Source organism: Triturus cristatus, chromosome 3_1 (genome assembly GCF_964204655.1).
Source record: "Triturus cristatus chromosome 3_1, aTriCri1.1, whole genome shotgun sequence".
In the NCBI taxonomy this organism is placed as follows: Eukaryota; Metazoa; Chordata; class Amphibia; order Caudata; family Salamandridae; genus Triturus; species Triturus cristatus.
This window is the reverse complement of record NC_140583.1, coordinates 265,762,910-265,784,864: the sequence shown is the minus strand read 5'-3', so window position 1 is coordinate 265,784,864 and position 21,955 is coordinate 265,762,910. Positions and strand designations below refer to the sequence as shown.

The following is a 21,955-nucleotide window of genomic DNA, read 5'->3' as shown; positions in this document are numbered from 1 at the left end:
CGAGGTAAGCCCGCCACTTCGCAGTGGCAACTTCAGGCCATTCCCCCAGCCTTGCCCTCCCCTAATCAATGCGGTTCCTTCGTCCACAGCTCTGCCCAAAACCGGCAGCCATCGTTTGCTGCTTGACATTCCGTCCCCACCATGCAGACGCCTTTCCTGCTTGAAGTCTCGATTCTGGATATTATCTCCTAGACGCGGCCACAAGCCTCCCCCAAGGTATTGAACCCTCCGCTTCTATTCACCCCTGCCAAACGCCAAACTCACGCATTGAGTCACTAACTCTCTCGTTATCCCAAAGGTAACTCAAAGTAATACCAAGACCACCCTCGTTGTTCACGGCAATCCACAAGCCAATTGAAGGTCAGTCACCAGTGAGAACCCCACCACGAAGACGTCTCGCACTCTATCGATCCACAACCCATAATCACCTTCACTTGACCGTTATAAAAGTGACAATTGCTTCGCCACCCTCATCAGCACAAAAATCCCTTCACTTCGTCTGCCGCCCCAGTCCTGCAAAAATCTCAGGGCGTGTCCTAATATGGCATGTTGTTCGCTTTTCTAATCGTTCCTTTTTGTTATCCCACTGCAACCTTTTTTCACATGTCAATGGTCATTATCACATCGCCGTTAATTTCCGCGCGCGATTCATCACCTATAATTCATAGCTCTGCAAGATGCAGGTCACGTGTTCACTGACGCAACTTTATTAACCAAGAGCTAGTGCATGTGCCACTGTGCACGGTTCCACTTCTTCCTATTCTAGGACCATACATATGGTTTGCACGACTAGTATGAATGCTGACATGCTTTCCTTATAGTAATGGTGGACCATTTTTTCTTGTCTCCCTCTTTTCCCTGGTTTATTCCAACAGGCGTATAAATCAAATCAGGCAACTTTTTATTGTGTAATCCTGAGGATGATCCCATTGTATTAGGAGCTAGGGATCGAAACGTCGACTTTTCATAACAGTACCACAATTTATCCACTGTGAAAAATGTATTGTGGTCTCTGTTGGTTAGAGCTTACTTGAAATTTTATTGTATTGTAAGCCTCGTTCTTGCTCCCAAAGTTTTTGCCTGCTAATCTTTCCCTCCTCTCATTTCCTTTGTTAAAACTCGGTACAGGCTTGTGCCCTTGTTTTACTGTTTCCGTGTTCTTCATCTTGATTAAAACCTTTTGTATTTTTCAAATAAATGTTCCTCTGTCCGGCTGGACATTGGAAGAATGTGCATAGTTCTTATCTAAGTCTATGTTGGAATGTTTACATTATTCATGATTAAGCTAAGGACCTTTGTTCTCTAAAAATAGGATTTGAACTAGGCTCCATTAAGTCAAACAAGGGTCCCTACAATGGATGTATTAGTCCACGGAGCAACCAGCCCTGGATATTTTCTATTTTATATTTTGCTAAACATCAATATACATATATACCTCTAGGGACTTAACCTTAAAAAATTTTTTTTCCATTTTTCTTCAGAAAATTGTATACTGCTCTAAATTTCAGAAGCTTAATACAGTCATGAAATACTTTCCATTGTCCTTTGATTCTGCAGCTCAGATTTAACAAGCATTTAACAAGCATTTGCAATGCAATAGGTCGTGAGTTTAAGCTATTGGCAATGCAAATAACAAAGCCCTTTATGTTTTAAAAACAAAAACAAAAATAAAAGGCATTGTTATTTGCAATGTCAACAGCTCAAACTCGCGTAAATGCGAGACCTATTGCATTGCAAATGCTTGTTTTTAATACTGCTAAGGGCCCATTATTAAAATAGTCCTGTGGATATCTGGGACCCATAGGACAGTTTTTTAATTCACACTGTCTTCACTGTGAGAAAAGCCAGGTTTTTAAATCTCGCCTAAAGCTGAGGAGATCCTGAGCCTGACGTAAGGATGGAAACAGGCTGTTCCAGAGCTGATGGGCTACCACCTGAAAGGAACGACCACTCAGGCGGGAGCGAGAGCACCTTGGAATAGTCGAAAGCTGCTGGGTGGAAGACCTCAAAATTCTAGATGGAGCATAGCGCTGGATTCTGTTCCTCAGGTATGAGGCCCCTATATTGTGGAAGGTCTTATATAAGCCGGTACCAGGTCTTTGAAGTTTGTCCTCTTTAGCACTGGAAGCCAGTGCAAGGACTTCAAGTGAGGAGTCATGTGTGCCCTGAGGCCAACCATGAGTATGGCTCTTGCCGCAGCAGTTTGCACCACCTGTAATCGGCCAAGAAGATAATTTGGGAGGCCTAAATACAGAACATTAACATAATCGTGGCGGGATATAATCAATGCTTGGCCCACTGTTTTCCTATATAGAGGAAGGAAGTTCGTCAACATTTTCAGTAGGCCAAAGCATGTGCCGGCCACCTCTTGGACCATGCCCACGTCCATTTTCACCCCGAGGTTTTTAACGGTGGTAGCTGGATTTGCAGGGGGAGACATATTCTGTGGCCACCATTTGCACCATTCCTCACCCGGGCATTGTCCCCAAAAAATAATTTCTGACTTTTCTGAATTGCACAACAATTGGTTCTGTTTAAAACAGGCGAACACCTCTGACAGGCAGATGTTTATCTCATTCCCATTCAGCGCCATATCCTTTCGGCTGGTAAACAGTAGCTGTATATCATCGGTGTAAGATATTGCAGTAGCGTTGTATCGTTCTGCCAGAAGTGCCAGGGGGTCCATAAACAAAGTGGGGCTTAAGATAGATCCCTGTGAAACACCTACAGTCAGTGGGGAGATAGGGGCCAAAAAAGGGGGAGACCAGATGGTTTGCTGGCGGCTTTCCAGGTAAGATGTGAACCATCGGAGGACCGTTACACCTGTGCCACAGGCCTGGAGCCTGTGCAAAAGAAGAGCATGGGGCACGTTATTGAAAGCCGCAGAGAGGGCCAACAGTATCAATACGGCCATGCCTCCACTGTCTAGTTTCGTTTTAATAGATTCCGAGACTTCCAGTAGGGCTGTTTCCGTACTGAAATTGGCTCTGAACCCTGACCGGCTAGGATGCAGTACGTGGTTGGCCTCAACAAAATCAGCAACGACCCTGTTTACATATTTCTCCAGAACCTTGGAGAAAAAAGGCAACAACGAAATTGGCCTGTAATTGCTGGCTACAGAAGCATCGACTTAAGATTTCTTTAAAAGCGGTAGGATTTTCCTGTGTTTCCAGCTGTCAGGCATCAAACCCTCTAACAGAGAGAGGTTCAGAACCCGGTTAACAGCTTGGTTGATCCCCTCTGCAATGGATGTCAATATTTTCGCAGGACAGGGGTCTGAGGGGGAGCCTGATTTGAGCTTTTTCATTACTTCAGCGAGTCGGCCAATGGGATGGAAGGGAATTGCAGGAGGATCCCTCCAGCGTTGGATACAACAGGGGGGACCAGCCTGTATTGCCTTCTGTAGCAGGGGGAGATTCGCCAAGCGAAGCTTGAATGGTTGTAATTTTTTTATAAAAATATTGTGCAATGAGAATCGTCCATTCATTTGTAGGGGTAAAAAGACTATTAGTGGCATAGGGGGAGGAGAAATCTTTAACAATGTTGAACAGTTCCTTACTCCTATTCCCTGCTTTCTCGATTTTTGAGGACAAAAATCTCTTTTTTTCCTCACAAACTTTGTGTAGTGGGCTTTTAATGCCAATTTATACGCCGGTTTATCCGAGGGGTTAAAATTCTTCCTCCAAACTCTCTCAAGACGTTTGCAGGTACTTCTGCTTTTCCTGAGGACCTCAGTAAACCATGGGGCCGAGGCTCTACAGCCATTAGCTGCTCGGGTCTTAGGGGGGGGCGAGTTCATTTGCACGCATTTCGAGCCAATTTTCTAGTGAGAGTACTTTGCTCCTTAGGTGGTCACTAAAAGAGATAGGGTGTATCTTGAGTGCTCTAGCTAATTCCTCCAAAGTCAGCTGATTCAAAGTCCTGAAACTCGTGGCACGTGTTTTACATTGAGATTGAGGCTGACCTGATTCTTTGTGTAATCTAAAAGTAAGTAGGAAGTGGTCTGACCAGATAATAGGAGAGGGTGGATCCATTTCAATCCGATCCATTAAGAAAATCTGGTCTAGGATGTGGCCCCTTTCATGTGTTGGAGAAAGAACATAAGGGTTCAAATTTAGAATATTAAGGGATTCATACAGTTTCAAGGACTCGGGGTCAGTAGGTTGATCCATATGGATGTTATAATCCCCAAGTACCAGACATTGCTTGTATTTCGCAACAATAGGCGAGATGGCATTGCTTAGTGACTCCAGGAACCAGCCGGCCGGCCTGGTGGACGATAAATTACAATGCCTGCAATTGACTGATGGGCAGATACCGACAACAGAAAGCCGAGACTCTCGGCTCCTTCTAACTCTATAGTGGGTAGTATTATGCAAGCCACGGTGTTTTTATAAATAATAGCCACCCCCGACCTCCAGGCCTATCCTTTCTAATATTCAGATGTCCGGGGGGGATCGCATTCGCGATAGTGGGGTTGGAGTCTTGATTTAACCATGTCTCGGAAAAAAACATGACATCAGGTTTGAGGTCATTAAGGAGGTCAAAGATTTGGAACTCATGCTTTTCATAGAGCGTGTGTTCAGGAGTGTTGTCGCAGTCCCTGAATTCCGGAGCGGGCGGGCGAGTTTAGCCAAAGTCTCTAACCTCACAATACATCCTACATCTGGGGAGGGGAGAGCCGCCCATTTGCAGTCAATACATCTGAGGCCTTTCATGTCAGCAGCAAGAGAGAAGTGGGAGTGGCAGCTCGCACACTTACCTATTGCAATCAGACTTTCTCTGCTTTAACACAGTCGATAATCACTTGAGGGCAGGTTCCCTGATGTAAAAGCAGCAGCGTATCCGGCGCCGGACGCCTCCAGGACGCTGATGGGCGAAGACGGGCTTGCCTTTGGCACGCCCTAGGCGCGCCAGCGGCGCGCTCGCGCAGCATCCCGTTTTAAAGGCCCCAGGGTAACAACTAGACCGTGCCTTGAGAACAAAATGGCAGGTTCTCCAATTTCAGACCCGATTCCTCCCTCTCAGGGTTCGATTACCACCACCCACCACACATCAGATTCACATCAAATTCAAATACAGTGCAACACGTTTTTAAAATTCAATTTAAAAGCGTGGTAAAAGTTAAATTAATAGCAGCAGAAAGATTGTGAGCAAAAATGTGCAAAAAGCAATTTGCCAGCAAGAGCAGCAGCGAGGAGATGCAGCTGACTGCACTACCACGGGCTCGAGCGCGCTTGCGCAGTATCCCGTTTTAAAGGTCCCAGGGTAACAACTAGACCGCCGCCTGAGAAAAAAATGGCGGGTTCTCCAATTTCAGACCAGATTCCTCCCTCTCAGGGTTCGATTCACACCACCCACCACACATCAGATTCACATCAAATTCAAATACAGTGCAACACGTTTTTAAAAATCAATTTAAACGCGAGGTAAAAGTTAAATTAATAGCATCAGAAAGATTGTGAGCAAAAATGTGCAAAAAGCAATTTACCAGCAAGAGCAGCAGCGAGGAGGTGCAGCTAACTGCACTACCACGGGTTCGAGCGCGCTTGCGCAGTGTCCCATTTTAAAGGCCCCAGGGTAACAACTAGATCACGCCTTGAGAACAAAATGGCGGGTTCTCCAATTTCAGACTCGATTCCTTCCTCTCAGGGTTCGATTACCACCACCCACCACACATCAGATTCACATCAAATACAGTGCAACACATTTTTAAAATTCAATTTGAAAGCGAAGTAAAAGTTTAAATTAATAGCAGCAGAAAGATTGTGAGCAAAAATGTGCAAAAAGCAATTTGCCAGGAAGAGCAGCGGCGAGGAGGTGCAGCTGACTGCACTACCACGGGTTCGAGTGCGCTCGCGCAGCGTCCCATTTTAAAGGCCCCAGGGTAACAACTAGACCACGCCAGGGGTTCCATGACCTCCTCATCAGCGTCATGGACCTCTCTGGGGTCTGACTGCATTTTCTCCTCTCGCCTCTTCTCCTCTGATGACACAGGCGCAGTGATCTCCCTCATGCAGGACCACAGCTCGGAACAACCTCTCTCTGCTCCTGTTCCCCAGGTCCCTCCAGCGCTGTCCTCGATAGGCGTCTGACTCCACACTACACCTCATTGTGTGTGTCCCTATCTAATCCTTCTCGGTTGGTCCATCCAGTCCTGACCAATACAGAGGTTTCTTTTAATGTTCTGACTGGGAACCCTCGAGCTCCTTTGTTGTCTGCCTGGCTTGGAAGCCTGCGTGAGTCCTGTAAACTAGGAGCTCTCTGAAACCCCCATTACACCTTGTCTCATGCTGTTTTATTATTATTATTATTTCCTCCTTTGGGTGTAGACTGATTGTTTCCATTCCCTTTTTGTTTTGCACCCTTCTTTAACTCTCTGCCCCTTCTTTTTCCTTCCTGACATTCCTCTCCCTACCCCTCCAATTTTTAGGTCGAGCATTCAAGACCGCTTGTATATATTTTAGTATATACTTATATGTGTATTTACTTTGTGGGCTCTGGAGATCAGCCCTAGAAAATGTCTATTTCGGCTTAGGGACTTTTTTTTCTGTTTACCTGCCTCTATTTAACTGTCTTGATAGAAAAAGACCAGTAGAGGTCAGTAAAATACCACAATTGCTTTCTGCTTCTTCAACTGCCTCTAATTAACTGTCTTGATAGAAAACGTCCAGCAGAGGTCAGTAAAATACCAGAATCACTTTAGCATTCTCTAGATTCCAGTCCATAAAAATTGTCTTCTACGCGCACTCGTAAACAATATTTTTTTCATATTAACAATATAGCTTTCAACTATACCATTTCTCGCTTAAAGGTAATATTTCTCTCCTTGTGTCCTCCTACCTGGCATGCCACGCAGTTTGGTGCTTACTTTCCCTCCATGTTAAAGAACAGTAGATGTTTAAGCACCCACGCTAATGTGCTGCATATCTAAATACATATAAGGTCCCAAAGGCGAGACCGATTGCATTGCAAATGCTTGTTCCCCATTGATATTGCTAAGGATTTCGGGATATTAAGTCTCACTGTACCTGTTGCCTATTGGGGGCGTCATTCTTTAATTGACTTTTTGTGATTTGTCCACTTTATCCCCTCCTTTGATATTGATTGCTGCACTGCTGCTGACGTTTGCCTTATTGAAATATATAAACAAATGTTGCAAATACGTAAATAAATAAATCACCCCCTTTCCTGCTTTATGTTGAAGGCAGCTTCAAGGAGTATCTGACGGAATCCGGGTTTTGGCAGATTTTGGTCTAAGCTGCAGCTGAAATCCCTGGCTCCACTACTGTTTTCATAGCTTCAGATGATTATTTTACTATCTCACTTTCACTCTAACTGCAGCCTCCTGGTGAGATCACTGAAATTACTTTTTTGATGCACTATGTAAATATCAATGCACCGAAAAGAAGCTGTGACAGGTCATAAGCTCACAACCGATCACTGGATGTGGGACAGAGCTTTTCTGTTATTTTGTACCATGTTGGGTGTTTATTCATGCAACTTACCAAGTAGATACTGATCACTACAATGAAATCAAATAAAATGAATAGAATAGGGGAAATCATTGTTTCCTATTAAGGGAATATGGACAGGCCTGGAGTGGAAACCAAAATGATCCCTGGCAAAACGTTCATCCCTACCACACAACATGCCACAGCTCGGGTGGTCCATTGGAGGTTTTCCTTGTTGGGTCATGGTAGCCCCCTAGTCGGCCGCCGACTGGAAAGACGGCAGAATGGCAAATCTGTCCCTAAAAATGAATGGTCCGAATTCTCTCGAGATTAAACATGCCATGATTATTGGTCATGTTCTACCCAACTAGGGGGCTTATTTACAATGAGGCGATAAAAAATTATCGCTGCTTTAGCGGCCGTTTTCGGCCGAAAAGCAGCGATAATTTTATCGCTATATTAGCAAGGTCACGCTAACGCGTGAAACCTTGCTTTAGCGTGGGGATTTCTAACGCCCAGCTCTGCATCTCTAATTAGATGCAAAGTGGGCGTTCCTGACCTGACATGATAGGAGAAATGTCGCTAAGCGACATTTCTCCTATCATCAAGCCCCACGCTATGAAGCATAGCGTCAGGAAAAGTAGCGATAACACCTGTTTTCGCTACTTTCCTAACACCTGCTTCAGGACTGACTTAGCCATGATATCCTATGGAAGGTGGATATCATGGCTAAGTTTGTGAGTCCCTATCAACAAGCTAACGTGAGATTATCGCTGGGTTTCCAGCGATAATCTCACGTTAGCCAGTTAGCGCTAGGATTTTTATCGCCGATGAGATAAGCGTTGCTAATAGCATGCTATCTCAGCGATAAAAATCGGCGCTAGCCGGCGATAATTATCCGGGCGCTAAGTGCGCACAGCGATAATTATCGTCGGTGGTTGTTGATATGCCCCCTGATCAGTTAAAACGTACGAAAAGCCCTGAACTTGGGCAAAAGCCCCATGCTGCTGCAAGGAACACACACATATGAAATGTCTGTTTGTTGTAGCAGAGGAAGGGGCATGACATATCCCGGAGATATAGCGAGATTCACCCACTCATCTCTACCAGAGAACACATCTCTAAAGAGATACATTTTTAATTTTCGTTGGCAGATTCTCAATTTTTCTAGGCACCTTGGAAGTGTCGGACAGTTATTAAATATATGTGCTCTTACAATAGTTTGGTTCCTGCCTCTGGACTTCAGGTCATGTAGTTTGGGATGGGTAGAAAGCCAAAATCGATTAACTATTTACTGAGCCAAAAAATGCAGCGGTGCAAGTATATTGAGGGGTTTCCATAGTAACTTTAATGGCTGTGGCACAGAGTTTTCACCTGCATTTGGGTACTAAATAGGCAGCAAGTGAACAAAATTTGGTGCCTAGGTTCTTGCATAAGAAAGGAGAATCCTGAAGGCCAAATTTTGCAACTTCTTTTTGGGTCTGATTTGCTGTTAATCCTCAAATCAGCAATCGCTTTAATCTTGGCAAGTACAGCATGCCAGCTATCTTGTGGTCGAAGTTTAAAAACGTTTCTTTTATACGAAAACAAAAGTTGATAAAATGCCAATGCTGTTATTGTCTTGCATCAACTAAGCAGTGGCGTCCTGGGCTCCCCAGCTGAAAAGAAGTTGGCCCAATTAGTAGCACCATCTGAACAGAGAACAGAAGTAAGATTATTTTTATTTGAAAAGTTTTATATAGCGCTAGCTTGACCCGTGGGTATCAGAGCGCTTTACATACATACTGTAAAGAAAAACAGACGGAAATTGCATTACATAGTAGGCAGGCAGTAAGGAAGCAAAACCAGGGCTAAAAAAACATACAGCATGGAGGATAAGGTGGTTAACACAGTCCGGTCACCAACTATCCTTGAATGTCAAGAGAGAGGAGTAAACTCGGATATTGAAGTCTAAGTTAGTTGACGTTGGTCAGGAAAGTATTTGTTAACCCCTTCAGTGCCCATGACGAGCTGGACTCGTCATGGGCTGCGGTGGCGCTGTGCCCATGACGAGTCCAGCTCGTCATGAACTCCGCCCGCTAATGGAAGGCGCGGCACTGGGCGGGGAAAGGGGCGGGCATGCAAGGGGTTAAGGAGATGGATTTTCAGGTCTCTTTTGAAACAGGAGAAGGAGGGGTTGCATCTGAGGACTCTAGGGAGAGCGTTCCACATCCTGGGAGCGTTGCCAGAGAACGATCGGTTTTGTGTGGTTTTCTTTTTCAGTTTTCGGAAGAATAAGAAGGAGTAAGTTGGAGCTTCTCAGCGTTCTGGATTGACCTGCTCTTACCAGTTTGTTGTTCAGGTAGTTAGGGGCCGGAGAGTGAAGGGTTTTGTGTGTGATGCAGGCCTGTTTGTAAATACACCTCCCTTCCATGGGAAGCCAGTTGATGGAGTTGAGAGCTGGAGTGATGTGATCAGATCTTTATACTCCAGATTCGAGCCGAGCGGCCATGTTCAACACTGCCCTTAGAGGGGCTAGGTGAGCTTCTGGAGTCCCTGTTAGGATGGTGTTCCCGTAGTCGATTTTAGAGAGAACTAGGGATTGGACTACTGTCTTAAGGTCATCATGTGGAAGAAAAAGTTTCAATTTCTTGAGGTGTTTTAGAGAGAAAAGAGCACTTTTTGCAGAGTTTTTGATGTGGGCCTCCAAAGATAAGTTCTTGTCAAGGGTGATGCCTAGAGACTTAACTCAGTCGGATAGGACGATGGGGCAGTTTAGGGCGACCAGATTCTTGAGCCACTCTTGGATTGGACGATGGATGATTTTTGGAGAGAACAGGATTAGTTCTGTTTTATCTGGGTTGAGCTTTAAGTGATTAGCGTTGAACCAAGTTTAGATCTCGGTTAGAGTGGCATTGAGGTGTTGAATGTCGCTGGGAGACTTGATTTTGAAATAGATTTGGGTGTCATCAGCGTAAAGGTGGTAATTCACTCCAGCTTTTTTCAAGATGATTGTGAGGGGCTCCATGAAAAGATTGAAGAGGGCCGGGGAGAGAATCGAGCCTTGCGGGACTCCAAGTGTGACTTTTGTTGGCTTCGAGAGACAAGAGTTGATTTTAATTTGTTGCGAGCGGTGTTGAAGGAAGGAGGTGAACCATTTTAGTACTGTGCCATTGATGCCGGAGCGTTTCACCAAGGTCTCCAGAAGTGCTGGATAATTTACTGTGTCGATTGCCGCAGATAGGTCAATAAGGATGAGTAGGCAGGCATCACCTTCATCTAAAGCCTTGTGAATATCGTCAGAGACGTTGAGCATAGCTGTTTCCGTGCTACAGCCTTTCCTGATTGAAAGGTGTCGAGGAGGTTGAACTCATCAATGTGTTTGTTGAGTTGGTGGAGAACGCATTTCTCCAATGTTTTTGCAAGGAATGGGAGGTTGGAGATAGGCCTGAGGTTGTTGAGATCATTAGGGTCAGCCCCTGGTTTTTTGAGAATGGGTGTGATATGTCCAAGTTGAAGGGAGTCTGGGACACAGCCTGAGGTGAGAGAGGCGTTGATGATTTTTGTCCATAAAGGGGAAATGGTGTGGTTAAGTTCTTTCATGAATGTGGATGGGATGGGGTCCATAGTGTGGGAGGAATGTTTTAGGTTAGAAATTATACTGAAAACCTCATTTTCCGACATTAGCTCAAAGTCGGACCAATGCGCATTGTTTTTTAGCTGGAGGCAGACCTGATTGTACTTGGTAAGAACTCTTTCAGAATTATCAGGGGTGATTAGAGTGGGGCAGGTTAAGAGGGACGGAGGGTTAGAGGTTTGGATGAAGGATTGATCAATTTTCGAGACTTTATTAGTGAAGAAGGTGGCAATTTCTTCACAACGCTCATTGGTGGCGTTGATTTCTTGAGAGGGAGTGCAGTTAGTTTGGCTTTTGACAATGTTGAAGAGTACTCTCGGTCTGTTTTTCGCCAGATCTAGTTGGCTGCGGAAGAAAGACGCCTTTTCACTGAAAATGTGTTTTTGTATGCTTGCCAAGCTGATCTAAGTGCGCTAGGTGTAAGGTCGAGGGGTTTAGTCTCCAAGACCTTTCCGTTTGTCTGAGTTGACGCCTTTCCTCATTCAGATCCATGTTAAACCAGGGTTTAGATTTGGTTTGCCTCAATTATTTGAGTTTGAGAAGAGCTACTTGGTCTAGAACCTCTGTCATTTTTGAGTTAAAGTGTGTAGTGAGGTCATCGGCTGTCGATGATGAGGGTTGGAGTTGAAGATGGGCATGAATCCTGGATTCAAGTTCAGATAAAGGGATTGCTTTGATATTTCTGGTCCAGTGTTTAGGTTTGTCATCACGAATAGGTTGGTGGAAGACAAGTGCATCAATCTTGAACAGAATGAGGTGGTGGTCGGACCAGTCAATGGGAGAAATCGCTCTCAGAGAGACCAGGGGGCATATGTATCAAACGATTTTGTATTCGCAAACACTGCGATTCTCAAAAAAACAGCGTTTGCGAATACAAAATCGCAAAACCCGATGTATGAGCCATTTTCGCATCGCATTATTAAGGAATCGCTAATTTTGCGATTCCTTAATTTTGCGTAAGCATTTAAGGAATCGCAAATTGCGATTCCTTAAATGCTATGTAACAAGCACCCAAGTTGTGCGATTTCTCCTTAAGAAATCGCAAATTACCACCAACTTTAAGATGGTGGTAATATGCGATTTCTTTGAAAAATTCACTTTTTGGCATTTTTCAAAGTGCCATGTGGCGCATATACATGCCCTTAGGGCATGTATGTGCGCCATATGCTCATACATGCTCATTTCAGGGGTGCATCAGGGTGTCCTTATGACACCCTTGCACCCTTGAACTTATTCTTAATTTGCGATTCTCTAATTGCGAATCGCAAATTGAGAATGACTTCCCATTCATTCCTATGGTCCTCCTGGCCCATAGGAATGAATGGGAAGGTATTCCTTAATTGCGATTTCGCAATTTGCTAATCGCAATGAAGGAATAACAAGAAATCGCAAAATATTAGCGGATTTTTAAATACTTCCTGTTTTGCGATTATCAAATAGCGATTCTCAAAAAATCGCTATTTGAGAATCACAATAACGGATTTTGATACATATGCCCCCAGATCATTGTTGGTAATGATCGCATCCAGTGTTGCACCTTTGATGTGAGTTGGTTTGTTGCAGAGTTGTTTGAGGTTATATATTTCAAGTAGGTTGGATAGGATCTGGGTAGTGGAGTCTTCTGGGTCTTTCCAGTGGATATTGAGGTCACCCAGGAACACGTCTTTAGTGTCTGTCATGGAGAACCGTGATATTAGGTCTGTTAGTTCTTCGGGGAAAAGGGTACGCTGTCCAGGAGGATGGTAGATGGTGTGGAATTTGATGGGTGAGGTGCCCTTGGCAGTGAGTTTGACACCCAGGTATTCAAACGATAGGTATTCTGCAGGTTTAAGTTTGGTAATCTGTATTCCTGCCTTGTGGATGATGGCTAGCCCTCCCCCCGTTTTGATCAGTCTGTCATGTCTGATGATGGTGTACCCTGGGGGGGTGAGAATGTCAAGAAAGGGGGTGGAGTGGACATTGAGCCAGGATTCAGTGAGGAAAGCGATGTCAATTTCTTCAGCGAGTAGAGCAGTAGAGCTTCAGCAATGTCTGTGGCGTGCTGTACTGCTGATCTGCAGTTTGGGAGCATGCGAGAGGAGGACGGGGAGCCTCGATGATGGGGGAGTAAGGTGGATAGAGGAGTATTGAGCAGGAGGTCTAGGTGATTTAGGGATTCTGTTAGTGCCGATAATAACAGGGATGGGGAAAGGGGCTGACTTCTGGCTCAAAGCAATGTAAGAGTCGTTGATCTCAACAGGTTTCTGTATCAAAAAGGGTTGGCGATCCCGTTTGGGTTGGGTCGAAGTGCCTGACTCGCTGACGGACTGGAGGGACGAGGGGTGCACTGTGGGGACAGGGGAGCGGTATTGAGTGGGGTGGGAGGAAATCTACCCGGCGATCTTGTTGTAATATAGGAAATCAGCAGCAAGGGAGTTAATTTTCAGCTCCATTCTGTTCAGTTGCTGTGCTATTGAGCTGAAAAAGTTTAAGGTTTTAGGCAGGGGCCGAGAATTACTTGGGTCTTTGGAGGGAGAGTGAACAGGGGTCCGGATTGGACGGAATCAGTGGGGTTAGAAGAGGGGAGAGGTTGGACGCGGGGAGCCGGATTAGTAATGCTCCCATTCAAGGAGTTCAAAGGAGGAGTAGAGGGTCTACTGTCCAAGTGAGGAGGGAGAGAAATTCTAGATAAGAAGTCAGAGTTCCGGGAAATGTCAATGAGATTAGCGGTGGAGGCAGGTTGTGTATGTGGGTGTGCGACGGCGGAGGGGGAGCGTATAGTCATAGTAGGGGAGACGAGTTTATAGGATTGGTGATGACGTTGGCCATGGGGATGTCACGGGGGTTGTCAGTGAGGTAATCGGTGGAGACCGGTTGTGTCTGTGGATGTGGGACATCGGAGGGGGAGTGTGCAGTGGTAGTAGGGGGGCGAGTGACCACTGGATTGGAGATGACGTTGGATATGGGGGAAGTAAGGGTCGGGGGAAAAGGGTCTGTGTAGGAGGAAGAGGTAGTTTGTGAGGGAGGGTTCAGATTATATGGGGTCGAGCGGAGAGTGCCTGTGGGGATTTCGGTTGCGGGAGGGCAGAGGTTAGAGTTTGAGCTGTCAAGATCTAGATCGTTCTTGTGGTGTTTGTTAATTGTGAGTTTGTTGTTCCTGGTGTGCTCAGTAGATGTAATAGTTGTGGGTGTTTGGCGGCGGAGAGTAATGATAGGGGTAGTGTGATTATAGTGAGTGATGGTGGATGTCCATGAGTTGAAGAGAGGTTCTTCAGGGCAGCGAGATTGGATCAGTTCCACGTTATTAGTAAGGGTGATGGTGGGTTGGGGAGATATGGTTTGACGGCTCAGTTGAGTTAACGAGGAAAGAAGTGTGGGGAAGTGGCGGTCAAAAGTGGTGAGGTGCGGGTCGGTGGCCTGTATGAGAATGGTTCCAGTTCTGTAGATGGAGATGGTGAGCTCCCCTTTGAAGGTCGGGGAGATGGTAGTGGAGATTTTTTCACCATAGGGAATGATTACTGACTTGGCGACTTGAAGGTGAAGAGAGAAGGTGGTTTTCCATTTAGCCGGGCGATTTGTGTAGAAAATGAAGTTAGTTTTCGTGTTGCCGTTGGTCGCTCTGTGGTAGTTATCTACAATGAGTGTTTCCGGGTGTTGTTTTAGAGTACTATGCTTGAAGTTCTTTTTTGCATTACTGGTCATTTTGTCTGGGTAGTTAATGGACCAGGACTTGGGTCCGTAGCGCACAAGATTCTTGTTCCGGGTGGGGTAAGGTGGGCGCATGGTTGAACAGTAGAAATTCCGAGATACAATCAGGACTTAGACCGAAGAAGAAATGCCGAGGCACAGTCCGGAATCAAGCATAAGGCAGGGTGGTAGTTATCATACAATTATATGCAGTATATACACTAAACTTTAAAGTGCCATATTAACTGGAGTGTAAAACATTTATAGCAGTGTATCTCCTAAATCACAAGAGGTCAGGGCCCCACCAACCATGATTTGCTGTGTGTGGTTATTATTTTAGTTTTAGTGCAGTTTTTGCATCCCAAAGTGTGATTGGCGTGAGCTTTCTGGAGGTAAAGGAAGTTCTAGAACATTTTACTCACATAGCACTTGCAATCCCTTTGAGAACAATGGAGGGCAGATTTACAAGGAAAGTGACTCACTGGGTGCTGTGCTGTCCTGTGAAAGTCACTTTCACAGCACAGGGATGCCACATATTTACAACAATATGTCACATCTCCGTGCTTCCCCCTGCGCTGGCGCATGAACTGCTGCCCTGCCCCGACGCAGACACCCATGCACCATGGTGCAAGGATGCCTGCATCACAGGGATGATTGTTTATGTGCAGGAAGGCTTCCCTTCCTGCACATAAACAATCAGACATGGGGTTTTACAACTTCTATGTGTGCTGCATTAGCACACATAGAACTTGCAAAACGTCATTGTTTTAATGATTGTTCATGTGCAGGAAGGGAACCCTTCCTGCACGTAAACAATCATCAGAGGTGATTTCCTCCTATTATGTGTGCTGCAGAATGCAGCACACAAAGAAAGAGGAAAACAATGAGGAGAAATGAAAACATTTCTCCTTGTTGCGCCTCCCTATGCATCCCCTGGGATGGCGCAGCATTCAGACGCATTTCCAGATTTACGATTTTTCGAAAATTTGGAAATGTGTCAGGCTCTATGGGTGTAGCGTGGGAACACTCACAGCAACACCCATGGAGTGCCCCTTTCATGCAAAGTGCTGCATGCAAAGAGGCCATATTTACAATGACAGGAAAAGTCATGCAGAGTGGCTTTTCCTGTCCTTGTAAATATGGGGCAGGTAAATGTGCCACGGATGGGTCACAAAAAGTGACGCACCGGTAGCGCAAGGGGCTTGTAAATCTTCCCTAGGGTTTTCTGCAGGCAGGCATTCACCTGAAAATCCAGACTTTTCTATGCTCAAAATAGATTCCCTGAAGCTGAATTTAGGGTTTGATATGACTTAGGTATTGGGGGCAGCACGGCCCGCTCCTGCACTGCTAAAGTCGAGCGCCGGCTGCCTGCCACATTAGAAGTTTTGTCAGTGCAATGGGAATGCTAAAGCAGGTTCTTGCATGGAATGGACTGTTAAGTACTTGCCGTGCAGGAACTGGGCATGTATGCGCAAAGGGGGGCACACAATGTGCTCCCCTGCCTGCGTCCCAGTGTGCATTGGCACCAGGGGGCCCTTCAGGGCCCCCTATTTCCCCACCGCCAGCCTTTTCATGGCAGGCTCACTGCCATGAAAAGGCTGGCAGTGGGGAATCTCAGAATATGTTTTACGCTGATGCAGCAGCACCGCCAAGCATATTGCTGCCCCAGACTGCCTAGCCACCACCCGGGAACGTGGTTCCCTGAAAGTTGCGGTAGTCCTAAAACCGACAAGTCATTTCTGCTGGTTATGTTGCAATAAATGATACAAGAAGATTAGCTGTTATACACGCTGAATGAGAAACAGATTTATGTTCACATGAGAGTGAGTTTTTAAGAATTGAGACAAAAAAGCCAACCATGACTCTTTTCCAAGTATATAATCTCATTCTGACGAGCCACTACAGATCTTAATGATGTGCTAACTATATGTGGCAAGTGCATGAATGGATCACAGGGAAGCAGCCACCTAAAATGGAAGACACGCTAACTTCCCAACCTGCCTTTACCAAAAAATAGGATAATCATACCTCATGCAGCCATCACTTAAGACATGAACTACGAGATTTGTATTGATCTATTAAATCTTATTCTGCCCTCTATTGCTCAGATCCTTTACTAACGTTCCTGCAATGGCATGTAAATTGGTATAAAAAATGTACGGCATCTGTAATTCAGACATTCAATGTGGATATACAAAGTATGCATATCCACGTTTGCCTATCAAGTACGTCAGATAAAACTTTGTTGATTTATCTTGAATTATTTCCCATATGTTTAGTATAGAATGCTCTCTGCAAGTTTAGCATTGTCCTCAACTTGCTTTTATATATATCTATACATATATAGATATATGTATGTATACATGTATAAATAGCTATAGATACGTTTTCAGGTAAGGCACTAAGCATAAATGATCAATTGGCAGAAACGTGTATGGAGAGGGGAGTGATTACAATAAAGTGCTCACCACTGCAGCTGTAAATAGGTCAAGCAACACTATCCAAGAACGGTGCTAATCCTGTGGTTTGCTTATAACAGTGACAGACTGCGTCCAAACAGACATCTTGCAAAAGCAGTGCTCTGCGATCAGAGACATTTAATCCACGAAACACAGTCTCTGAGGGTACTTAGGGCCATATGTACAAAGCATTATTTGCAGTTGGAAATGTCCCAAATGGGCAGTGTCAGACCGCAAAAATACTTTTTACATATGTTCAAAGCACAAATTGCGATTCTGTAACACATTTCCGAATGTCAATTTGTGTTTGCGATTCAACATTTGGAAGGGGCATATTTTGGGCGTCCCTTCCAATTACAGAATCTGAATGGGATGTGTTCATTTTTTTCGATCGTATTCCGTTCATAAAACATCAATACCTTACTGACTCCCTATGGAACCCTTCTCCTTTGAGAATGGAATAAAATATTTTTTTCAGAGCAAGTAGTTGTCCCACATACTACTGACTACTCTTAAAAAATGATACTTCAAAGTTTAATTGTTTCCTTCCAAATGCATCTAGTTTTCCTTTATGGAAATGGGACTGCCTTAAAAAAAAATTGCTTTATTTAAATGTAATCACAGACATGACGGTCTGCTGAGCCTAGAAGACTGCCATCCCTGTGTTGGCTACCATTCCTAATGTCTTGCAAACTGTGACCTACCTCAATAATATTCATGAGGTAGGCTGGCTGGCGACCCTTTAGGGATGGCTATCTTGTATTTGTAAGTTTTCCTACATTCGGAAATGTGATTTGGTAAGAATCACAATTAGGAAATTGCAATTCATAAATTGTGTGCATATGGACCTTAGTGCCAGATGTGCAATATTTTGCATCAAGACAGCTTGTCTGATAAGCTGTGTGTCTGTAGAGAGCTCACAGTGGCTTCTCTGGTTAAGCTACTAACTTGTGTATCAAATTATATCAATTGAACTATTGAATAATTTTAACAGCTCGGTATTATTGTGGCTAGAAAGTTTTTCAATGAGTGATATCTTAGATTCCCATCTGCTTTGTTTTTGGGAAGCAGTTTTATTGGTGGTGTTTGTTCTAATTACACTTGGGACAGTGCAAGTTTTGTCTGCTACTCGATCATTAGACCACCTGAGGAACTAGGAGGGTGATTACAATGGCGGACGGACTCAAGTCCGTCCACCATCATCTCAGGGAGTGGGACCGCCAGCCTAAAAGGCAGCTGTCCTACAGGGGGTATTAGGATGTGACCGCCACAGTGGTGGTCGCACTCACCATACTACGCATTGTGGCACTGTTCACATTTCCCCGCCCTACGTGGCAGCACCACATGGTGCCTGAGACAAGGTGCAGGGAAATGTTGGGGGGCACCATAGTTGCCCTCACCCCCAAAAGAAATGCCCAGAGTGAAGGGGGGCCCGCTACAGGCCCCCAATGTCCATCTGTGCCAGCCTTTTCATGGCGGGTGAACCGCCATGGAAAGGCTGGCTGGGATTGACATCATAATCTGACTGGTGGTGCCTAACAGGCACCGCAGCCATTCTGGGCTATGCGGGCGGTTTGACTGGTGGTTGGAAAATGACCACCTATCGGAACCGTGGAGGTCGGTCTTTCCGACCGCCACGTTTCCACCTGCGTAATCTGGCGGGTGGAAAACCGCAGTACGATGGTGGTAAACCCACCACCGGCAGTATTCAGCGGGTTCACCAGCATCGTAATCAGCCCCTGAGTACTCATTTATTGTGGCTTGTAATTAATAGTCTGCATGACTGTGCTATAGGATATATTGCCTCTCTGCTCAATAAATGCTGGGAACAGAATGCCATGATATGGAGCCTGCTGCATGTAAGCTCTCCAGCTCTGAATTGAAATGCCTCTGGGTGGGAAAATCAATCAATACATAGCATTCAAGCTACAAAATAAACCCCCTATTTCAAATGCTGTGACCTGGTTAAACTATAGTTTCTTCTGGCTCCAGCAAGAAAAGCTCTGAATTTTCCAACTGGTGAGCCTGAAAAAATAAAGTAGGATAAATGATATCTAAAAAAGGTGTTTTACTAATGCTGTGGCAGCAACCAAATAGGTACGAGATTTACGGTCTCACTACAGATCACACATTACTATGTCACAGATGCAGATTATAGCTCTAACTCAAATGACGTCAGCTCAAATGGAGTGCAAATGTTTGTCAAATAACTTGGCCGCTGGTACAGGAGGGATTCTGTGACTTTGTGTTCAAAAAGTGATAACAAGGAGCAAAGACAAGTCAGGTCTGTTAATAGTTCAACATACAGCAGATTGCCAATTTCACCTTTACAGACCAAAAGCTCCTTTGTAAACTAGTTTGTATACATATGTAAAGAACACTCAATGCATCTACTTAGATGCACATTAAAACATATTTTTAAACATACTGCCATCTTGCCATGTTGTACATTGACATTTAGCCTGAATGTTCCAGTAAGCATAGCCTCATGTTGAAGTTGGCATAGATAACCGAAAAACTGTAAAAAAATAAAGTGAAGTCAGCTTTCTACCATTCCCTACTTTATTACTCGCCCAATGTCTTTCCACATAAAGATCTATACCCCTGCTTATTGGTACAAATCTAGAGTTGCTATTAGAACACTTGCTTATCTTCCACTTGCTGTAATATAGACAATGCATAAAAGAACATAAAAAAATAGGTGAATTTGGCATTGTAAGCTCCATTGGCTCGTACTAAGACACAATGGTCTGTTGAGATTGCAAATTTACACTTAAAATATTTTTGCTGCTTGCTATATATGTGCATTAGTCTTCAGTAGGCCTCTTCAGTGTCTTTTTTCTTGAAAGGAACCTGGTGCATTGTGTGCTGGAAAGTGTCTTAACTCAAACACCTCAGGGGACCATACCGCCACACAATGAATCCAGGTGCCATGGTAAGGGAGATATTTTTCCAGGGGGCCTAGGGTGGAGCACGGCCCAGCATTGGAATCAGTAATATCGCCGAACAGTGAAAGCATGCTGAATTAAATTAAGGTGAAGCCTGATCATATTTATTATTTGTTTCCTTGCTTTACTTCTTTGTGTATAAAATGTAAAAAGGTGCACCAAAGTGTTGTCTTGGTAGGAGCTGACTGGATAATATACTCATTGGATAGGTTATAATGGGAAGAGTCCCACAGAAGAGACTATGGGCCTCATTATAATGTCGGTCGGAAGGGCTCCAAACGGCATTCGGTTTGTCCGAATCTGTGTCAGAAACCGCATTTCCGACCGACTCAGAAACATATCCGACTGACCGATTACGATAGCCGGAAACCGTTCAGACTTTCCAACTCGATTCCGACCGGCATTTGGAGAAACCGAGTGGGTCGGAGCCGACTCGCACAGGTCTACCGACCACAGTTCCGACCAACGTATTACAATGTCGGATTCAGACAGACTTTCCAATTTGGCTTGTCTGACACAATTCTGCTATCGGAAACAATTTTGGGGGCCCGTAGCAGTCCCCCCTTCACCCACAGGCCACCGGTTGGGGCCCGTTGGGGTACCCATGAGTCCCCTCTTTCCAACTATGCACGGTGTGTTAGGCATCATGGGGTTCCCGCCACAGGGTGCAAGGTTTTCCACAACCACCCCTTTCTTCAATGGGAGCCTGTGTTGTTGGTCGTAACACAGGCTCCCATTGAAGTCAATAGGAGTCTGACCGAACGGTGTTCAGAAGCATCATAATCGGTCAGACGGACTCCCCGAATTCGATTCCGTTGGAAACCATTCTGACAAGGAGTCGGTCGGAATGCTTTTTAACCGACATCGTAATGAGGCCCCTATGTGTAATTGTGGTATAGCTCGGGCTATGCAGGATATCACAGGTACGGGGAAGATAGGCAGGAATGCCACGACTTTAAAGAACAAATGTGTTTGAAAAAGAAACTCTTTAATCCAGATGCACCAGCCCATTTAATAGCCCATCCAGGCAAACCTGCTAAGAATGACATGAAAGCAAGGGGATCTTTGAAGGTGAGTGTACAATACTGTTAGAATTCCCACGATCCCTGGTTGGCTGAGGTAGTTACCGCAGGCCAAGCAGGGACCCGTGAGCCTCAATGTTAGGGAAAAGACAGGTCGCCTCCAGATATAGCCCCCGCTCCACCCCCTTGGTAGCTTGGCACGAGCAGCCAGGCTTATCTTCAAGGCTTAATGTGTAAATTATTTGCAATTACGCTCACAGCAATCCAATGATGACACCACAAATAGACTCCACGCAAGTTTCATAAAAAACAAGTATATGTTTATAAAACGATATATGATGCGACCACACAATACTAAACCAACATATGCATTGGGGTAATGTTCCCCCTCGCCTATTATTATGGAGCTAAACTAAACAATCCTACATAATCCTAATGTCGTAATATGCAGTTCGATATGCAACAGTCAGGTACTTCACAACATAAGAATAATGCAGATCGTAATACGGTTATCTGGCGATTGGTACTGTCACTGTAATGCAATGCGTAAAGCAACAATGTGGTAAAACTGTTATGCCCCCGTAATGCAATGCGTAGGGTCCCACTTCAGGTACTCTGTTAGGAAAAAGCAATGCTAAGTGTAATACAGTTATCAGGCAATTCGTTATGCAAAACTAATGCAATGCGGAACACATATATCCAGCAGATCATGATGCAGGAATAAGACAAGGTGTAACACCTCTATCAAGCAGTTCTAATTAATACAATGGGCAATACGACAAAACAGGCA

The 21,955-nt window shown here is 44.8% G+C and overlaps 1 long non-coding RNA gene across 1 annotated transcript in view; it reads right to left on the bottom strand.

Annotated features, from left to right (window-relative positions):
* The window catches only part of LOC146860079 (uncharacterized), a 105,891-nt gene extending 100,901 nt beyond the window's left edge, over positions 1-4,990 (bottom strand). Inside the window, exon 1 of the long non-coding RNA XR_014978785.1 lies at positions 4,763-4,990. This is a non-coding gene — a long non-coding RNA (uncharacterized LOC146860079). The remainder of the gene's footprint in view (positions 1-4,762) is intronic.
* Positions 4,991-21,955: the final 16,965 nt, after the last annotated feature.